Source organism: Acartia tonsa, chromosome 3 (assembly GCF_053477335.1).
Source record: "Acartia tonsa isolate MP-2025a chromosome 3, ASM5347733v1, whole genome shotgun sequence".
Lineage (NCBI taxonomy): Eukaryota > Metazoa > Arthropoda > Copepoda > Calanoida > Acartiidae > Acartia > Acartia tonsa.
This window is the reverse complement of record NC_137262.1, coordinates 35929351-35950865: the sequence shown is the minus strand read 5'-3', so window position 1 is coordinate 35950865 and position 21515 is coordinate 35929351.

Here is a 21515-nt window from a genome sequence, read left to right as displayed (position 1 = left end):
CCATATCTTCAGTGTTTATAGTCCGATTTTCAAAATTTTTCAGTTATAGATATCAAAATTAAATTTCCCGTCTTTTAAACAAAATAACCATGACGGCCAGACTGCCTTTTTGGCAGGTTTTAGGCTATTTTTATATATTTAACACTTTTTTCCATATCTTCAGTGTATATGGTCCGATTTTCCAAATTTTTTAAGTTAAGGATTTAAAAATTAAATTTTTTGTCGTTTTAATAAAACAACCATGACGGCCAGACTGCCTTTGATCAGGTTTTTGGCTATTTTTATATGTTTTACATATTTCCCCATATCTTTGTTTATTTTGATTCAATTTTCAAACTTTTATGGGATATCAGTACCAAAATAATTTTTCCCATTGTTATGAGCATCTTTAATATAATTTACTTTGACCATCATCATCATGCAAAATAAAACAAGGTTTCATGTTTATTTTATCCAATAAATATATTCTTGATTTTAGTAAAAACCTTTTAAATCTACCTGTACGTATTCCCATCGACGATTTTTTGTGCTTCGCTACTTATGGATGTTGTCATCCTTGTTTATAATATTTGAGGGTTACACAGTATACTTTCAGAAGAGCAGGTACTCTATATTCGAACTAGCGGCTACGACTCTGGGCGGGGGGAATCAACCCTCCTTATTTAAATTTTCTTCTAGAGAGGCGATTTCTTTTAGAAGTTGGTGGTCCCCTACCCCAACATAATATGAACTTTCTTAGGACCTAAGAGGAGATACACTTTAACCCTTAACGGTCGGGGGGGGGGGGGCGTTGAACGCCCCCCCCCTCCGGTTTTTTCTATCTCATTTTCTGTGTGTGAAAGATAAAGAGCCCTAACTGCTTGATTTTTTAAGTATGGGTATGACACATAACTGAGAGTTGGAATTTTTTGAATATCTCCATCCTGGCGGGCACAGGATGCCAGCAAACCTGGCAGGGTCATCCAGGTAAAGAGCAAAAATATTTTTTTGACTAAAACAAAGCATTTTACCATACCAAAATACTAAAAAATCCTCTAGTAGTACATCCTTATATAAAATACAGGTGTTCAAGTCACTTTCAGGTTCCAGGTATGATCCTGCAGGTCCTGATCCTCCAGGTCTCCAGAAATCTTTAAATGGCTCCTGTGGCCGCAATTTTTTACTTAGAGACTTCAAATTTTAAACTTAAGCTTTTCTTACATGTCTACATAACGTATTAAAATTTCATGAAGATCCGCCGCCGTTTTCCCGCCGACCGCCGACTGCGGCGGCTGGCAGCTGCCAAGTACAGCTGCGGCCGCTGAAATTTATATTTTGATATTTCTGATGTAAAATTTACATAAAGATAAACATTTTCTGGGAAAAAAATTTTCTTATAGCTTCAAAAATAAGAAAATTACAGCCGTTTGAAATTTTTAAGTAAAAAAAGACCTAAAACAAAGGTTGTTAAATAAAAGGGTGAAGGAAGCGAAAATTGACTTAGACTTATAAAGGGTCGGAAATTCATTATCAAACAGGGGACTTGCACAAAAAAATTCAGCCCTCTAGCTCTAATAGGAACTGAGATAATTAGGGGGGGCGTTGAACGCCCCCCCCCCCCCCCCGACCGATTAAGGTGCGGCAAGGGGCCCGACTGTAAAGGGTTAAACGAGAATGGTTAGGTAGATCTTTCGGTATACCAAAACAGACATACATCCTATTACTTTTCTATAAGGACTACCTACCTATAAAGATTTTAAGTACCCAAATTTTGACTCTAATTTCTCTCTGATTTAGACCTTATTTCCAGTGATCTTAAGAAAAAAAGACAATGGCTGGTAAATTAACGGACACCCACAGTGATAAAACACAAAATTACCCTTTCTGTAGGTTAGTGGTTGAAACGTTTAGACACTCAACTCAACCAACCAATCAAAATTCAATAAAAGTCCCCAACGTTGTTATGCCAACAAATAAGAAGATGTTATACTAAAATTTTGGGGACCAGTGTCATAATGTCTTCTCCCTCCCTGATATGTAATTAGGTATCAATCTCAATCAGAATAGTAATTTGCACATTCTGCAAAGCTAAAAAAGAAAACTCGCTGTAAGATTATATCAATTACTAGCGGCTACTCCCCTAGAGATCTCTAGGAGTAATTGAGGTGGTAAAGGGGGGGAAGTAAAGCTTTCTATATTATATTAAAAGGAAAAGTAAAAATGTTGTGGGGGGTCATTTTTCTAGGGATGATTTATCTTTGGAGGGTGATGGTACCCTCCCAAAAAATATTTATTAACCCTTCCAGAACTTATTACAAGCTACATTGTAAAGGAGAACCATATCGGTTCAACGGTTAGCGAGATCCTTCGGTACAGACGGACACCATATTGCCTAAATATATTAGGATTATTTTCATACGCAAAAAAAAGGCAAATACGCATTTAATTATTATGTAATATTTTGGCAAGACCTCTTTTATCTTATAGCATATGGTCATTTTAGTGAAAAGAATTCAAAAGTTTAAATGACTTTTTTTTAAAGAATGAGAATATATCACCTTTAGCTGAAACATAACTTTTTCTTATTGAGAGTAAGCAAAATGTATTGCTAAAAATTATGGTACAAAATAATGTTTAATTGTATGGATGTTCTTAATTAAATGTTTTGTCTACAGATTTTTCAATATTGAACAAACTTTTATATTATACTAGAACATAGAAAAACTTTTACAAATGATAACAAAACAGTTATGAAAGAATAAATGTTCTGATGTTTTATAATATTATCGTGACTTCCCAACTAGCATCAATGGAATACTAAATAATACTGATTAAACCAAACCATCCCACCCTAAAAAAAAAAAATAGCTAACTTTTATCAGAACACGTTTAAATCAAGAATTAATACATGCTTTTAACAGCTAACCCTTATTGGCATATAAGGGTGAAAGGAGGTTTGAGGTTGAATCATACCTCGCTTTTTGATTATTTTTTTTTTGAGGTGGGGGGGTAACTATTTTTTAGGGGCGAATCCTCTTGGAATGGTTGGTGCCCCCAACCTTCTTCCTATAGTTATAAACCTTCCCAGGATATATGAGAAACAACATTGTAAAGGAGAACTAAATCGGTTAAGTGATCTTTCGATACACTGAGACAGACACAGATCCTATTACTTTTATAAATTTAATTATGTACAACATAAATATTATGACTAAGGAACCAATTGATTTATAGAGTAGCTAAACAAAGAGAAAAATTTTTGCATATTATATCTAAGTATATGTGTGTAGTATGTATACAAAACCAGAAGGTTAACATTTATTATACTAGGTTTTTTTCGTTCACACAAGGAGAGAGACAAATATTTAAAATATTTATTAAAGACAATTTTATAACATGTGAAAAATTATAAGATTAAAACCAGTTTGTATGATGTTTATTTTAATATTCGTGTAAAATTGACTGTAGTAATGTGATGCCATACATGATTTTTCAGTATGACTGAGAACCAGTTCTAATCCAGCGGATATTATTTAGTTTTGCGGCCATACTAAAAAAATCAATATATAACATTTCTTTTCCCCATAAATTTACAAGCTTTTAAATTTCAAAGAATAATTTCAAGTATTAAAATGAACAGAATTAGATTTGAAAGATAAAGGGTTATTAAATTTTCATATTCCATGAAAATACAAAAGTAAATTTAATCTGTTTAAGTTCACTCCAATTCGGTTAACTCTAATAGCTTTTACTCTAATTCGGTATACAACATTTCTGTTAGAAGAAAAGAGCCATGGAGTCAGTCAGTGAGGGAAGAGGATAGAGAGGCCACGCTGAAAATCCAAATAACGGTACAATCTTTAAAAGTCATTTAGTCATTTTATAAATGTTCAATTTATGTCATTTATATTTGAAAATTATTTACCCCATCGTGTTATAGACAGCTTCTGCGGATATTAAAATGAAAATTATAAGATTAAACCACTTTTGGTAGACCCGAAGTACCGAAGGACCAGGCTAACAAAACTAGTACTAATTCTATGCTTTTCATTTTAATATTTGCGGAACATTGTCTGTTATACGATGCTATAAATGATTTTTTAGTGTGGCTGAGGACCGGTTCTAATCCATCTGAAAGTAATTGGTTTCGAAGCCATACAGGAATATAATTAAATTTTTAGAATAACAATCTCTGTTTTTATTAGTTTTTTTCCTTTTTTTCTTGTAGTCATTTTTCTTGGTGGAACGATTAAGATATTCTGGCTTGTGTGTCTGCAGGGAGGGAGGGGTCAATGTTTATTACACTTGTCCCCAAAGTTTTATAATAATGTTTTCTTATGCGCTAGCTTAATAACTTTGGGGACTTACAATAAATTTTGATTGGTTGGTTCATTTAGTTGAGTGGCGAAACGTTCAAAACTTTTATAGTAAAATACAGAAAGGCTAATTTTGTGTATCATTATTATGGATGTAAATCAAATCATCTGCCAGTGTCTTATCCCTTTAGATCCCTGCTTGTGGCTGCAAGGGATGGATAACTCAGACCTGGAGTAATACCAGGGGTAATACAATGGATACTAAATTGTTATAAATCCCAAAGATTAATGGCCAAAATTATCAAATCTATAGGTTAAAATTGTTGATAAAAAATAGTTTACACTTCTGGTTAGACACCAACCAATCAAAATAAAATAACAGGTACCTAAAGCTTTTAATACAACGAACAAGATAAAGCGGTTGTATTACTTTTGTACCAGTGTTTTTTTAGTTAAATGTCCCCTCCCTCCTTGAAGATCATTTAGTATAGGGAACATAATTTCTTATAAAGAATTGATTTAAACTCTAAAATTCATGTATATGTAAGTAAAGACGTCCAAGCAATTTGTAAAAGAAGGGCGGTTTTAATGAAATGGGGGTAGTTATCTTTGTTGAAAGAAGGTGGTTGATATGCTAGTGGACAAAAAGCCATTTCTCCAGATCATACGCCGTCATGCGTCATATTGGAAGGGTGACGAAAATTTCATATACCAGATTTCGCGATATGAGAAAAAATTATCTTTATAATATAGCGAATTATATAATCGCTTTTATCGTACAGAGAAAAATAATAAATCAAACAGCTAAAACAAAGATTTGAAATTAGCGTCACCCTTTCAACATGACGCATAACGGCGTAAGACCGGGAGAAATGTTTGAACTATTGTTTGATATGTATGGCCTGTGAATTATCACAATTTAGAAATAAATTTTGATATGGGTGTGAACTCTAATATATTTCCAATAAGGGGGTGGCTTCTGGGCCATATTTACCATGTATTTTTTTTCAATCCTCTAAATTATGATAAACAAATTTAACCCTAATTTATGTAGATTATTATCGTCAGTTGAAAATGTTGACACTGTTTTTATGAACAAACTAATCAAGAATTATCCTCCGTCAAAGTTTTGAGCTTTAATATTTTGTTTTTAGAATGCTCTTACCTATTTAAATGTATATTATAGTGTCTGATATCTCAAATAAATGTATCTATATATTAAATATCTATACCATATATATTTTCTGATTTATAAATGGAACATTTTACATTTTCCTTTTTGTTTTAGATAAATATATCGTCAGTGGCGTGCGAAGCACTTTGTCTAGGGGGGGGCATTTTAAAGATTTTGTAAAATTTTGCCCCCCCCTAAATCAAAGTGCCCCGGGGGGGCACTTTGCTTTAGGGGGGGGCATTTTGATTATATATACTAATTTTAAATAAGGGCGTTTTAAGGGGTGGGATTATTTGATTATGGGCCTTCTAGTCCTTATCCCTTCTTCCCCATCCCTTCCCCCATCCCTATTTCCCATTTATATCCCCCATCTCTTCTCCCCCATCCCTTCTTCCCACCCTGCAATGACCGAAGGGAAGGGAGCTAGAAAGCATCTTCGAAAAAAAAGTACAGAAGATAATTTAACCTTCCCCCCCCCCTCACCAAATTTTTTATGGGTGGAAGGAGATGTTATAAAATCTCAGCAGGAAGGATGAATAACCCTATTAAAAAAAATTTGGGGGGGGGGAGATAAAAACACTCATTTTGGAAATAATTTACCAAAAATTAACATAATATGTAAAACTGATTTTAAATATTTCTTTATTGTATGACAACAAGAATGACAACATCTTTAAGTAGCAAAGCACAAAAAATCATTAATAAGAATACAGACAAGTAGATTTAAAGAGCATCTGTTGAAATCCTTATACTAAAGTAACAGGATGTCTGTCTGTCTGTGTGTACCGAAGGATCTTGCTAACTGCTGAACCGATTGGGTTCTCCTTAACAGGGTAGATTCTCATATGTCCCGGGAAGGTTTATAACTATTTTGGGGGAGGGTACCACCACCCTCCCTAAAGAAATTAAATTTTTTAAAAATTTACCAATTTTAGAAAGAGAGTTCAACGAAAAATAAAAATCAATCATAAATTTTTTTTAACTTTTTCTTTTAAAATCTAAAATAAGAAATTGAATTATCAAATTCGACTCTCTCCTCCTCAAGTGCCCCTAGAGGCCTCTAGGGGCGTAGCCGCTAGTAAATATATATTTTAGGTAGAAAAAGTCACAAATCCTTTTTCCTGTATGTTGTGTGATGACAGTCAAAGTAAATCACATACTTGTCCTTTCATCTACATATATAAAAATCTCTTAGAAATATGGAAAACTTTGGGGTATAGTCTCTTTGTGGCAACGCCTCTTAAGGGGCATTTCGTCGTATTTTCATAGTAGCTTTTAATAGGTTATTCTAGGTTAAGTTAGGTCAGGTGATTTCCCCGCAGGGTTTGGCAATTGGCCCCGCAGGAGCTATAAATAGGGAAAAAACTACTGTGAAAATACAACGAAATGCACATTAAGAGCCAATGTCACAAAAGGGACTATACCCGAAATTTAAAAGATTCAAAAATAGCCAAAAACGTCCTGAAAAGCAGTCCGACATCCATGAATTTTTAATAGTTAATTATATTTCATAATGATGGGAATGTTAACATTAAGTTTTATCCTTCTATCTTTAAATCACATTCCCCCCTTAGCATTACGAACTGACAGCCATGGTGAATTATAGAGAAGCTAAAAAGTTATATCAACATATCCTACCCTCTTTAAATGGCACTTTAATACTCTGTTAATTTTTCATTAAGTGGTGTCCAAGGATTAATAAGGGTGGTGCGTGAAGCGCACCTAAAAATATTTACTCCCCCTTTGAACTAAAATCAATTAAAGACAACTAGAGTGGCGTATTTTATCAAGTTAGGAATATAGAGTGTAGTTAGTTTTAAGGGTTTTTAATGAAAATTGCCATAAAAAACATGTCTTTTTGTAAGGGTATGTACACAAAAAAATTATAAACTTATCCTGAAAATAATATGACATCATATATAGTTATTCATTTAGACAGACATACAGTGTTGAGAAAAAGGCTTAGATAAATACCAACGCTGTTTCTTTTTTATATACATAAAATAACTTGCGATTAAATATTTGTTGTTAATAATGTTTTATAGAAATAAAAACAAAATATACAATAAGATAAAAAGCAGAAGCCATTTGGAAGTGCGCGAAGCGCAAATTTTTTTCTTCAAATGTGCAGGGAGGGAGGGGTTTTTGGGCTATTTATTACACTAGTCCCAAATATTTCATATAAAATTTTCTTATTCGTAAGCTCAACAACTTTGGGGACTTTAATGGAATTTTGATTGGTTGGTTAATTAAGTCGAGTTTCCATACATTTCATCCACTAATTGTAATCTATTGTAAGGGGTAATTTTGTGTATCATCATTGGGGATGTACAAAATTTCTTTGGTAAAAAGTTTATATTATACAAAATAAAATACTTCCTATTACCTGGTCTGTTATGTTCAGTGAAAAAAGATTATAACCTAATTTCTACACTAATTAAAAAATTTGGTAAGGTTAATTGAATAGTAACTCTGTCTGTTTGGCGCGAAGCGCCAAAATTTTTTTGGAGTATTTCTTGATCTTTTTTTTTGAAAACTGGGATAGTTTTGCTTTTTGTAGGGTAGGGGGCAAAAAGGGGCATTTTTGTTGACCAGGGGGGGGCAAAATGGGGCATTTTTCAACATTTAGGGGGGGGGCAGGGGGGGCGGTGGCTAGAGGGGGGCAGGGGGGGGCGTTTTGGTCGCTAGGGGGGGGGGCGATTGCCCCAAATGCCCCCTTCGGTTCGCACGCCACTGTATATCGTAAAATGTTTTAATTATGTATTAACATATATTCTAAAGATTCCAATGACAATTAGGTACGACAGTGTAAGCGTATCACCTCTACAATAATAACCAGAAAGTCCGACTTAAATATTGATTTCTACTTTGTTTGGAAGTACAGGATGGGGGAAAGGGGTGTTTTTTATTTAACCCCCCTCCTCCATTTTACCCCCCTATTTTTTTTAAAGTATACAATATAATACACCTTCTCCCCCACCCCTCCTCAGAAAAACTTTCGCATTAAAAAAAATGTAAAAAAATGTTATTCTGCTAAATATTATTTTTTATTACCATACATTTAAACATTTTAAAAAGTAAATTGTATTTGGATTTTTAAAGAACATTGCATCGCTTTGATGAATGTTGTATCCTTGTCATTCCTTCGTGAAGAAACCTATATTTCTAGTAAAGCCTTAATTATGTTTCTGGATTTTCTGCTTAAGCTTTTTTTGTGTTCAGAGAAATACTTTTTTTCTCTTCCTGTTATAATTTTCCTCGATAATTAAAACATGCCAAGGCTTTGGTAGATTTTTGTATGTTATTTAAGGGAAGGAGGGGACATTGGGCTGTTTATTACACTGGTCCTCAAAGTTTTCTAATAATTTTTTTCTTATTGTTTGACTTAACAACTTTTGGGACTATTAAATTTTGATTTGGTTGGTTGGTTTATAAATTTTAGTATCCAAACGTTTCTACCACTAATTGTAATCTACAAATTGGGAAATTTTGTGTATCAACATTGGAGATGTACATCAATTTATTGGCCAATACCTTACAACAAAGACAATTATGATCATTACACCCACTCAGAATTACCACTTTTTTTGGAAATTCAATGGGCGCGCTATTCCAACCCAATCCTTTAATGATATAATGACCATTGATACCAAAAAAGTGTTTTGGTAGCTTTTTTTCAGCAATATGTCAAATTCGATTTTCATACAAAAGGGGAAGAGTCCCCCCTTGGGGAGAAAATTTTGTTTCTTTCAAAGTATGGCTTTATATACCTTCCTGAATTAATCTTGAAGAGTAAATTGCGGATCAAAAAACGATTTTTAAAAACATTGATCATAGCCAAATTAATTCTCAAAAGACTGACAATATTGGCCATTTTAGCTAAATTAGCTGATTTTGACAGTTATTTAGCGCAACAATAAATTTATAACTGAAACAAGAGCGGAAACAGTCATTACACTTCATTTTATTTTATATACAAAATTAGAAAGTAATATAATATTATAATAAAGATTACAAACAGACGTACAGACAAATCCTACATGTAACATAGCAGCGCTCTTTACAAGGAAATTTGGTGTTCATAAAGAATAATAAATGTATAAAATAAAGTCCTGTTTCCTATGGCGTCACAAAATGATTACAAAGACCGAGTAGACCAAGAATTTACACAAGTTTAAAAGGTACAAAATAACACTAAATACAACTTTTTTGGTTTTAAAAATATCTTTGTTTAAGTATATGTTAGTACACAGACATTTTCAAAAATATTTTTAAAAAGACCCTAGAATAAACCACATGTAAAAAATATGTATTGTATAAAAGTGGACCCTGAATAAGCTTATGATCCAATAGAATGAAAAATAGATTTATTTTCTGAGTGGACAGACAAACAATAACAATTTTCTCCACAGGAAACATTTGGAGGAAGAATAGCTATTTCTCGCATCGTATTATAAACAGCTTTCCGCGGATATAAAATGTACAATTATAGGATTAAATCCAGTTTTTTAGCCCCAGGTTGCCGGAGTCACGGGCTAGAAAAACTGGTTTAAATTTTATGATTGCATATTTTTATATTCGTAGAAAACTGGATACAATATGATGCTAGACATAATTATTTCATATTGATGAGAACCGGTTCTAATCCACCGGATATTAATCGGTTTCGAATGAATACAAAAAAAACTATTTTCAAAGAAAAGGGGAAAGAAGGTCTTCCTAAATTTTCTTAAATGTTGATACATTTTAAATGTACTTTATTAGTCTTTAGCCAAACGCTTTGATATTGCATTTTGTATAGGTAAAAAAGTACCTTCCAACCTTTTATATAGAGTAGCTGTTGTAATACTTAATACAAAGCCCAAAAATAAATCAAAGGTTTTCAAGTGTTTGTTTTGTCCTGGTGAAAAATATAAACTTTGGCGGATTTCTAAAGATATTTCTTCAGGGGAATATAACATTACATTAGGTTAAAGTTTGGGTGAACGCTTCCAAATTTTTCGAATGTTTCCAATTTGGCGGTCACTGGATGCCAGCACACTTTTTAAGGGTTAACAAAACAAAAGTACCATTGTAGCGAAATATAATTTTTTCCCTTTTAGTATTAACTAGAAAATTATACATTATAAACTTTAATTTTGCAGAATGATAAAATAAATAATACTTTTTGTATTCTTTTACCCTTACATATTTATAAATACCAATATTATATTTATATAGAAAATCTATTTAAGTTTTTTTTTAATCGGATTATTCAAATTGCAATATTTTCAATTGCATCTACAGATATATTGGTATATATGTACAGCAAATTTAGTAGCACAGATACTCATTTTTAATCCCTTTCATACTTAAAACCAAACATTGTCTAAATTTTAACTTATATTGTCGCTTCCCTCCCTAATAGATTTATAAAAGCATGTAAGAACTGTATGTTGATTATAATATTCGATTTTAATTTCTAAAGCAAAAATATATTATCTAAAAAGCTTAATAACTCGGTAGTTATTATAAGAAGGTCCATTAAATGATTTTTGCTAACTTTAATGTAGTTTTAAAATGATCATTTAAAAAAAAATATTCCTATACCAATAAGGCATGATGTTAACCCTCCGGTTTTTTAATCCTAATGTTTTCCTTTACAACTTTGGCTTTTTAAGTTTGACAATTACTGATCGGCTAGAGTTGATCCCTTATAAGAACTAAAAGAAAAGATTTAAAAAGAAGAATAAAACATTAAGATGCTCATCCATGACTACATTATAACTTCGACCAATGACGAATAGTCAGCCACCTGCAAGCCTCAGGGAAACTAACAATCAGCTGGAAGTCTAAACCTGATCCAAATATTGTAATCCCTTCCTATGAAAAAATTTAAAACAACCAAACAGATTTAAATTTAAGGTTTAGTTGGGGATGACGCGCGGCTGCCGAGCCTTGTCGATATGTTACGTTTTTGTAAAGAGCACTTTTTATCTTGAAGTAAATTTACAACAAAACCTTGGTGCAAAATTTTCTACAGCGCCAAATTACTTTGGGTTACTGCCACTATACTCAGGGAGGAAGGGGACATTGGGCTATTTGTACACCAGTCCCCAAAGTTTTATAAAAACGTTTTATAATTCGTTAGCTTAATAACTTTGGGGACTTATATTAAATTTAGTTTGGATGGTTTATTAGATTAGGTATCCAAATATTTTAACTAATAATTGTAATCTACAGAAGGGGCAATTTTGTGTATCATCATTGATGATGTTAATCAATTTATTGGCCAATTTCTTATACCTTTAGATCCCTGCAATTAACTACTTTAGTATCTTTGCAAGTTCACTTAAACTATGGATTTCTCTGTCAAAATTTTCTATTGCTATAAAATAAAGATTATGAAGAATAAATGTATAATTATTTTAGAAATTGCAATGTCGATTATATGTGAGTCGTGATTAATTTTGTGTAATGGTAAACTGGTAAACATTTAACAATAAACTGTTTAACAATGTTATGTACGTATATCAGTCTTAACAGACGAAGCTACTCAATGTCTTATTTATATATATATATGGTTTATATATGGTTTATTATGTTTTAAAAAACTGAAAACAAAATGTTTGGTATAATCATTCTATGTACTTATTTGTATTTACTGAAAAACTGTAAATTTAATGCTCTTTCTTCTTTTGTAATGAAGATTAGATAAAGGTTTCCAATTTTCATGCACCTATTTTGTATGTTCTTTAAAAGTAACCAATAATATCTTGCAGTTATCAAAAATTTGTTAAAGAGACAGGGTCGTTATGCTATGCTTTTTATGTTTCGACATGAAAAATTATGTTTTGGCATTTTTTGTCCTTCTGACAAAATAACATAATGCTCAAATTTTAAAAAGTGTTAGGGACAAAAGTGTTTTGAACAATTAGACACCATGTAATTAGCAAACCATTGCTTTAATACAGTCTAAAAATAATAGCTTACTTATATACAGTTTTGGATCTTTAAAGATGTTTTTTTTTATTGCTACGTCAACATCCGTTTGTCTGATTTGTCAAGCTTTTGTGCACGTTGTCATCCTTGTTTTCAATATAAATGTGTAAAAACTAGTGATCCTTGCAAGATATTTGTAGACTTATTATTGTTAATTTATTTTCCTGCAGCATTGCTAGTAGATTTTTCACTATTATTGGGTAAGAATTTAGTGGCCTTAAGCAGAAACAAATTAGCAAGTATTGGCTTTTCTATACACACAAAACTTCTTAGGATTATATAATACCCAGGAAAAATGTACGTGGATTTTTATTAAAACAAGTGGCATATTTCTTAATTTTAGTTTCATCAAAAAGCTATGCTAACCCTTAGTTTACAAAAAAAGAACAATTATCCAAATTTCAAGGCATAAATAAAAGGTTAGACTAATGTAGGTTCATTGGCTTGTCAATTAATTTCAAAAAGATGGAGTGGACATTGGCCTTTAAATTGCAATTGTCCCCAAAGATTTATAAACATGATATCTCAACTTTGCTTTGAAAACTTCTGGTACTTTTATTGGATTTTGATTAGTTGGTTCCATATCAGAAGTGTTTAAATTTTTAACCAATAATTCTAATCTACAGAAGAAATTATATGTTTATCATTATTGGGGAAGTATATGAATTCATCATCCATTGTCTTATCCCTGGTGAATCCTTGACAATATCAAAAAGTACTATTTGTTGACAAAAGCAATACAGCAGAACTAATTTATATTTTAATTTGGTAAAACCCACTCAAACTTTCATAATTGTACTCGGAGTATTTTAAAACTTGAAATTATTTATTTTCTTGGAATAAATAAATTCTAAGAAAAGTTTATAATGCAACAACTTTAATTTCTCATGTACAATATATTTTCAAAGAAATTAAATTATCAAATTTTGTGTAATGTTAAATTTAAAAAAAATATACAAAGAATCAAAGAAATAAAAAAGTGTAATTTATTTGTTAATTTTTTCAGATAAAGACACTGTATATCTTAAATTTTGTGTAAATCCAAAAAATATCTAAAAATCATATAGGCAAATCACATGCGAAAAAACAAATAAATGTGTTTTAAAAAGTGGCTTGAGCAGGGTTCTGCCAGAGTTGCAAAAAGCGCATCCAAAATTTTTAAAACCCCCTTAAACCATGACACCAACGTGGGTTTAATTGAACAAGCAATAGATTGGTTAGTGTTCTCAAAAGTCAAACAAGCGTTATCTGATTGGTAAATTGGCCCTTGAAGTTTGAAAATGTGTTCCTGGGCTTGGCAGCCGACATAAGTCTAAAATTTAAACACGCTTCTGTGCAAAAATATTAAAAGTTAGATTGTAAAGTTATAAAATTACTAGTTTACTGAGGCTCACACGCGGCATATGCACGGCTGCCAAGCCTTGATTTATTCCAAACCCTCCTTGGTGGTTTCGGGAGGTTGTATCAAATGTGGTGTAAAACCTTGTCAAGGCGGGTGTTTTATGAATCCTACCCCCTTAATTTTGTCATTCTTGTATTAATTCTATCAGATTTAATTAGGATCTAAAAACTGCAAACCAGCATTAACTTGCAATTTATAAAGATTGTAAGATTAGGTTAAATAACATACAGGGATATAAAGGGATAAGACAATGGCTGATAAATTAATGTACATCCCCAGTGATGATACACAAAATTAACCCGTCTGTAGATTACAATTAGTGGTAAAAAGGTTTGGTCACTCAACTTAATGAGCCAACCAATCAAAATTCAATAAAGGTCCCCAAAGTTGTTATACCAACGAATAAGAATGATACTCTTTCTATCTTTTGAGACTAGTGTAATTAACAGCCCAATATCTTCCTTCGTCCTGGAAATATAGCAAAATTAATTAACTTGATAAGATAGTACTGGGTAATACAACCTATTAATCATTAAAGAATAGGAAGGGATACATTTTTCTGTATAGCTCCAGTATATAAAACTAGCGGTTTCGCCCCTAGTCTCTAGGGGCTTTGCCCCAAGAGGTAATTTTAAAAAAATAAGTATCCCCACTACTTTCTGTTAAAAAAAAATAGTTGGGATTTTTTTGTTTTTCGGGAGGTTGGGGGTGTCCCACCCCGCAAGAAAACAGCCTTAAAACACCACAGGACCAGAAGGTATATACCCTGAAGAGTAGAGTCCGATCAGTTTAGTGGTTACCGAGATCTTAAGGGACGTACGGACGGACGGACAGACAGACAGACGGACGGACAAACAGACAGACAGACATCTTTCTACTTTGTATTATAGATAGTTGTTATTTTGGTCTGTTGCTGAAGATTTCCAAAGCAGCTGAACAGATTGAGTTCTTCATTTTAGGGAACTTTTACATTGGCTCCTGAATAGTTTAAGGCCATTTCGTTTTTTTTTAAATTTGAGTCTTGATGGTTTTATGCTAGTTCCATTTCTTTTCTTTCGAATACATAGCTTTTTAATGTTAGTGGCGCATCTGATAGTAAAACATAATATATTCCCACAATTTCTCTGCTGAAACTATCTACAATGAGTTTTTTGTATAAGCAAATCATTAACAAGGATGACAATGCTTCATAAGATCCTTGTCTGCTACCTCCAGACACTCTCACCTAAGATCCTACGGCTGTTTTTGAGTTATTATTCATCCTATACACTGGTTAGTGTATCTCTCACCAGAATGAATAAACCTTAATTTCTTGTTGTGGAAAATCTTTGACATCCAAGGCATATTGATGTTATTTTTGATAGAGATCTTTAGTTACTAGTCAAACATCCTGCCACTTACAAATCTTTGAAACCCAAGACATATTGATATTATTTTTGAGAGAGATCTTTAGCTACTAATCAAACATCCTACTACCTACTGATCAACAACTAAGACGCAAATTAAAATTACCATAAAAAAAAGATATTAAAAAGCTATTTTTAGCCAAGTTATTCTTTATATTTTTACTAAGACATTTTAAATATACTAATAATGCATTTTAAACTATTTGGAGAAAATGTTGAAACAAATGGGGGAACGAGTGAGGAAGGTCTTGTAAAGTCAATTGTTGGTTCTCAACTGTGTATTCCAGGACTGCCATGAAGTCAGCTATGGTGTCCGCCTTCAAAATTTGAAACATTGGGTGTTGCCTCTAACTCTCGGTCTCTTGGTTCATTCAGATCTCCACACGCAAAAATCTGCGCGAATATATGTATTTTTACATTGCAAAAATAAGTATTGCAAATATTTTATAAAACAACAAAAATTCATGGATTTTTTTAGCTTATTTTTAATCTTAGTACCTAGATAATTTTCTTGAGAATCTTAATTACAAAAAGAGAAAGATATGGAGATTTGAAGAAATGTCTTAAAAGATTTTTCATGTTATAGTTAAATGCAGAATTTATTATTTAAAAGAAAAAAATTTTGATTCAAAAAAGAATATAGTTTAATCCAAAATAAACTTTTACTTTGATAAAACTGAATAAATATTTCTTTACTGCTTTAAAGTTATTTTATATTTTTTCTCTGTTCCATCATAGGTTAACCAAAAATCTTTTGTCTACATTTTAGCCTTGACTCTATAAAAGGTACAAATTTTAGCATTTCAAAGCCCCTTCATTTAAAACCAGACATTTTTTAAGTACATCGAGATTATTTTTGATCAACATAAAACAGACAAAGAAAAAAGTTATCTATTTACTTTTAAAATTTAGTCTTATTCTATTAAAATTATGCTTTATAGTTTGCGTAATCTTCAAATGCCCATATTAAGAAAAAAACGCAAATTATAAAGCAACAACTTCCATATAAGTGAAGCTCTAAAATGGTAGGACAAACGAACGTTAACACTTGTCAGAACTGAATAATCAGAAAATAAATGTATAAAAGTCGAAACAAAATTGTTAGCAAATTTGTTGAAAACTGCTTACATGCAGGATATTGTTTGAATACATACTTACATTTTTAAAACTTAATTATAGAGATGCTTCTCCTATAACAATGTACTTCGTTGTCTTAGGAATCTTTATTCCAACAATCAGATTAATCAGATAATTATATAATATAAAAGTTTGTAATAAGTTAATAGGGACCTCTGGGGGCATTGCCGCTAGTCTATAAATAAATTATTATACATTATTAATATTTTAATTAACCAAAAATGTATGAAAATAAAACTTAATTAAATCCTCCTTTATTCTCTTTTTTGTCGGTTAAATGATTATATGATCTCTTTCAGATCATTAATGCATTTGGCAAAGAATAAGATAAGTGTGCTTTAAAAACAGCTGATGAATATTGTATAATAATTTATTTTCCAATTATATTTTAATTAAGAATATATAAATATATTATAATAATTTTTTTAAATAATAATAAAAGTAAGCTTATTATAGATGTAATAAAATTATTGGGTTCTTTCAATAATTTATGACCAAAAGTATGAATAATATATTAATGGTCACCAAAAGTAGATTTTTTGTCACTAGGCAAGAAAAACAAATTAACAGTACATATTTAAAATTAACTTTTATTTGATACCTAAAACAACACATCTCATCTTAATTTTAAATAGTATTGGAAGCGATTTATTACGCCTATAAAAATAACGTCATACAATACAAATGGCTAAATAGGCCAATACACAGACTAAATTACCAATGTTAGTTTAGTATATATTTTAGTTGACCAGTATGCCGTCATTTATTATAAAAAGCTAAAAACAACATTTATTCTCAATTATTTTGAATGAAAAGTCTGAGTGGTAAAGAGTCATTATTAAATCAGTATCATTGAATGAATGAGTGTCCTTTAAGTAGTGATCAAATGAGATTGCAAGGAGATTAGATTCAAGAATGAAAATAATATTTAGTTGTTAACCTACTATATAACTACGTCCCTTGAGGCCCCTAGAGGCACTTGAGATGGAGGGAATGAAATATAAAAAAAGTTAATCCTCCTCCCCCTAAAATTGTTTTAAGCCTTCCCAGGACCTGTGAGAAGCTACATTATTAAGGAGAACCATATAGATATAGGTACAAGGGTTAGCGAGATTCTTTGGTAGAAGCTCACAGACTTCCTGTTACTTTTATTAGGATATTTATTTTTTCAATCAAATTTTGTTAAAATGCATGTTGTCATTCTTGTTATACACTAAAAAAAACTACAATTTTTCTTTTGCTCATGTACGGAAAAATTGTCCAATGGTAAATTAATTAAACTTTGTGATAACTCAGCAGTTTTTTTTCCAGATATTAAAAATACAAAGTAATTAGAGTTTTGAATTAAATATTTCTATCAACTACAGTTTCTCGAATTGAAGCTTTAGATATTACATAGGTCGGTTTTAGACTATTATTAGTAACTCCCTTCCCATTCGAAAGAAAAATCACGACATGATATATTTTTTTAATTTAGGTTTTCTTTACATTTTTCCCTATACTTAATAAATTAAGTATTGTGAATTTGCAATAATCAAAATAAAATGTTAAACTTTTTTTGCTGCAGCTAAGATTAAGCCATCAATCTCATACTTGTCAGAAACTGTAGAGTAATATGCATCCCATAGGTGTGATGTTTACATGTATTAGTTGTGGATCTTTATTGCAAAATATTGCTGATTTTTAAGCCAAAAAGAACATTTTAGATTTTAATTAATTCAGATTTCTTAGTATATTTCTTAAAAAGTAAAGAGTAATATGTATACAATAGGTGTGATGTTTACTTTTATTAGTTGCGGATCTATATTGCAAAAAAATAAAATATTAGTTATAATACTGCTAATTTATTCTTTGATCCTATACTAACTCAAATCCCCAACTCCAAATATAGTTGAAACAAAGTTGTGTATGTATGTTGTTGTAAAGTAGTAGTTATACAAACAATGTTGATTCACATCCCCAACTCTAAATATAGTTGAAACAAAGTTGTGTATGTATGTTGTTGTAAAGTAGTAGTTATACAAAATGTTGATTCATATCCCCAACTCTAAATATAGTTGAAACAAAGTTGTGTATGTATGTTGTTGTAAAGTAGTAGTTATACAAACAAGATTGCAATAAATTGCACTTAACTTAACATTGGCACTTGGGCAAAATAGCTTATATTTCAATTGGGGGGACAGCCTGACAGGGTGCTTTTTAAAAGCAAAACTTTTCTGTATGAGGGTTGGGCACTTATTGGTATACATGTTAGAATTGTCCTATGAATTTCAGACTTGACATAATAAGTCGTGTAACAATTAGGTTATACAACGTAGCAACTCTATATGTGTTAATAGAAAGAATAAGGTGCATTTTATTATACTGGTTTATTATTTATTTGATTTTTGACATATTGATTCCCAGTAATAATAGAACATTTATTCCAAGCATTGGAATTCTATAAATATGCCTTTAAATGTATGTTTGTCCATATTAAGCATTAAAACTGATTATGCAATGTAAAGTATTGTTTCTTAGTGTTAAAAAGCCTTGCATGAATAAAGAAAAACAATAGTATATGTCGTTCTATGGAGGTTCTATGGGTTGTCAAATGGTGATTTATAGGATTTTACAGTCAAACCTTCTTCACTTCTTAACTAAAAGTCCCTTACTTCAGACCTTGACGAATTTGTCATAATGTGATTTGACAGAAAATCAATTTAATAGATTTCATCTTTGATTAGATAATAGATGATATTTATTAAGTCAGATTAGTTATTTCTCGCATCATATTATAAACAGCTTTCCGCGGATATAGAATGTACAATTAAAAGATTAAAACCAGTTTTTTAGCCCCGAGGTGCCGAAGGCACCGGCTAATAAAACTTGTTTTAATCTTATGATTGTACATTTTTATATTCGTAGAAAGTTGGATATAATACGATGCTAGACATAGTTTTTTCCTATGGATGAGAACCGGTTCCTATCCACCGGATTCGAATGAATACGAGAAAATCTTTTACATTTCTTAGTACTAAATATTTTTCCACTATTTAGCAAGTTTATTGTAGCTACATGTAATTGTAAAAGGTTCTATAGAGAAAGGTTTAACAATCAATAGGTCAGATCTTTTGTTCTTCAAATAAGGATTAAATGTTGTATAGGGTTTTGTAAATTAACCCCCGTAAAAATATGTGTTGGGAGTTAAAAAACAACTTTAATTTCACAACTCCTCCACCCAACAAAAAATTCATCTCTTTTAATTTTATTTGTATTATAGATTATTAAAGAAAATTTTTTTAAAAATATTTCTTTATGTTTTAAAGAAAAAATGCATTACTCAGCAAAATTTTGAATTTAAATCACATTTAAAAGTTTTCAGAAATGTGATCATTTCAATTTCTAAAAAAAAGTTCTCAAGTTGTGAACTTCTTTGAACCAAGGAGGACATTTTTCAAAGTTTGGCGGATTTTGTTATAAAATATACTACTAATCTATTATATAGATTATTTATAGTACTATAATAAATAAATAATTTATATTAAAATGTCAGTTTAAGATCTATAAGATCTTAGAAACTGCTGTAACATTATTTGTTTTTCAGGGTGGTAAACTTACAAAGCTTCTCTACCAAATTTTGGGTGTATCTTTAAACTAGAGTTTTTGCATTAATATTTCAGACGCTATTAGTTGATTTCAAAGACCAAGTACAAAATCGGGATAAGATCTCCTCCCTGTGAGTAGAGTTACATAGAGCCCATGCCTCCTCTATTCTTTAAATTTAATATACATTAAACAAAAGCTAGAAGAAGAAAAATTTAAAAGTGTAAAAATACAAAATTACATAGGAAATAGAAAATGTTTTTTTTTTAAGAAAGAAAAAGTTTAAATCTTTGTTTAATCTTGTGTCGTCTGGTCCTTGGGTTCATACCAGCAATTTAAGGATAGTTTTTAGCTTAAACAATTTTTCCTAAAGGGCAGGGAGGGATATTTTCGCAAATCCCTTTGGACAATCCCCTAAATAACAATTTTTGGAACAGTCTCGCATTTATTCAACATTTTTTGTAATGTGATTTTGTATTCCTGAAACACGATATTAAAATCTACCTAATACCTCCTGAGTCTACAACCTACCATTTGATTGCACGACCTTTGTATGGAAATCCAAACTGTGCATGGTAATTAGTCAAGTCTGTTCAAGGACCAGTGCATTTTCCATACTCTTTCACTTGCCGGTCATAGCAGCAGATTTAAAAAAAAGAATAGTAATATATCGCATCGTATTATACACAGCTTTCAGCGGATAAGGCACGGTCTAAAAAAACTGGTTTCAATCTAATGATTGTTCATTTTTATATTCGTAAAATACTGAATAAAATACATAATTTTTCAGTATTGCTGAAAAACGGTTCTATTCCAGCGTTTATAAATCGATTTCAAAGCCATACTGTAAATTTATAAAATATTCATCTATCCCAGGTTAGCATAGCGAGGTTTGTCAATACATTAGATGTATAATTAGACTAGACATCAGATAATGACATAATTATTATCTTATTATCAGTTGATGAAGAAAATATATTCATTATGTCTAGGTCATAATATTCTGCTTATAAGGAAAGGTTCCTGTTTATCTAAACCTTGTTAAGGCTATATTTAAGATTAACTCATATCCCAAAAAGACAACAAACCCTTTGAAGAAGAAAAAAGGGTTTTTGTATCTCTTATTTTTGGGTGAGTTATGGTTGGGTAAGGGTTAGTAGTGCTTCACATGGAGAGCATGGTTTGGAAACATTTTTTTTTAAATAAGGAGGTAATCTTCAAGGATATCTTAGCTTATATTGATTTGTAAAAAGGGTGTTGAACAATAGCAAAAAAGCTAAAATATTCAGAGGGATTTAATAAATTAAAGTTATAACAACCTTACTCCCCTCCCAGAAATAAAGACGTCCCTTTTAGTTTCAATTGTAATTATAAGTGAAAACACCAACAGTAGTTCTTTTACAGGATTATCATATAAGAACCATAGTTAGAAATGAAGGTTATAAAAGGAGAAAATGCTGCCTTTCTGTTATACTTTATTTCTCAAACAACTCTCTTTAAATAAAAATCTATTATAAAGTTTTGTAGATGAACAA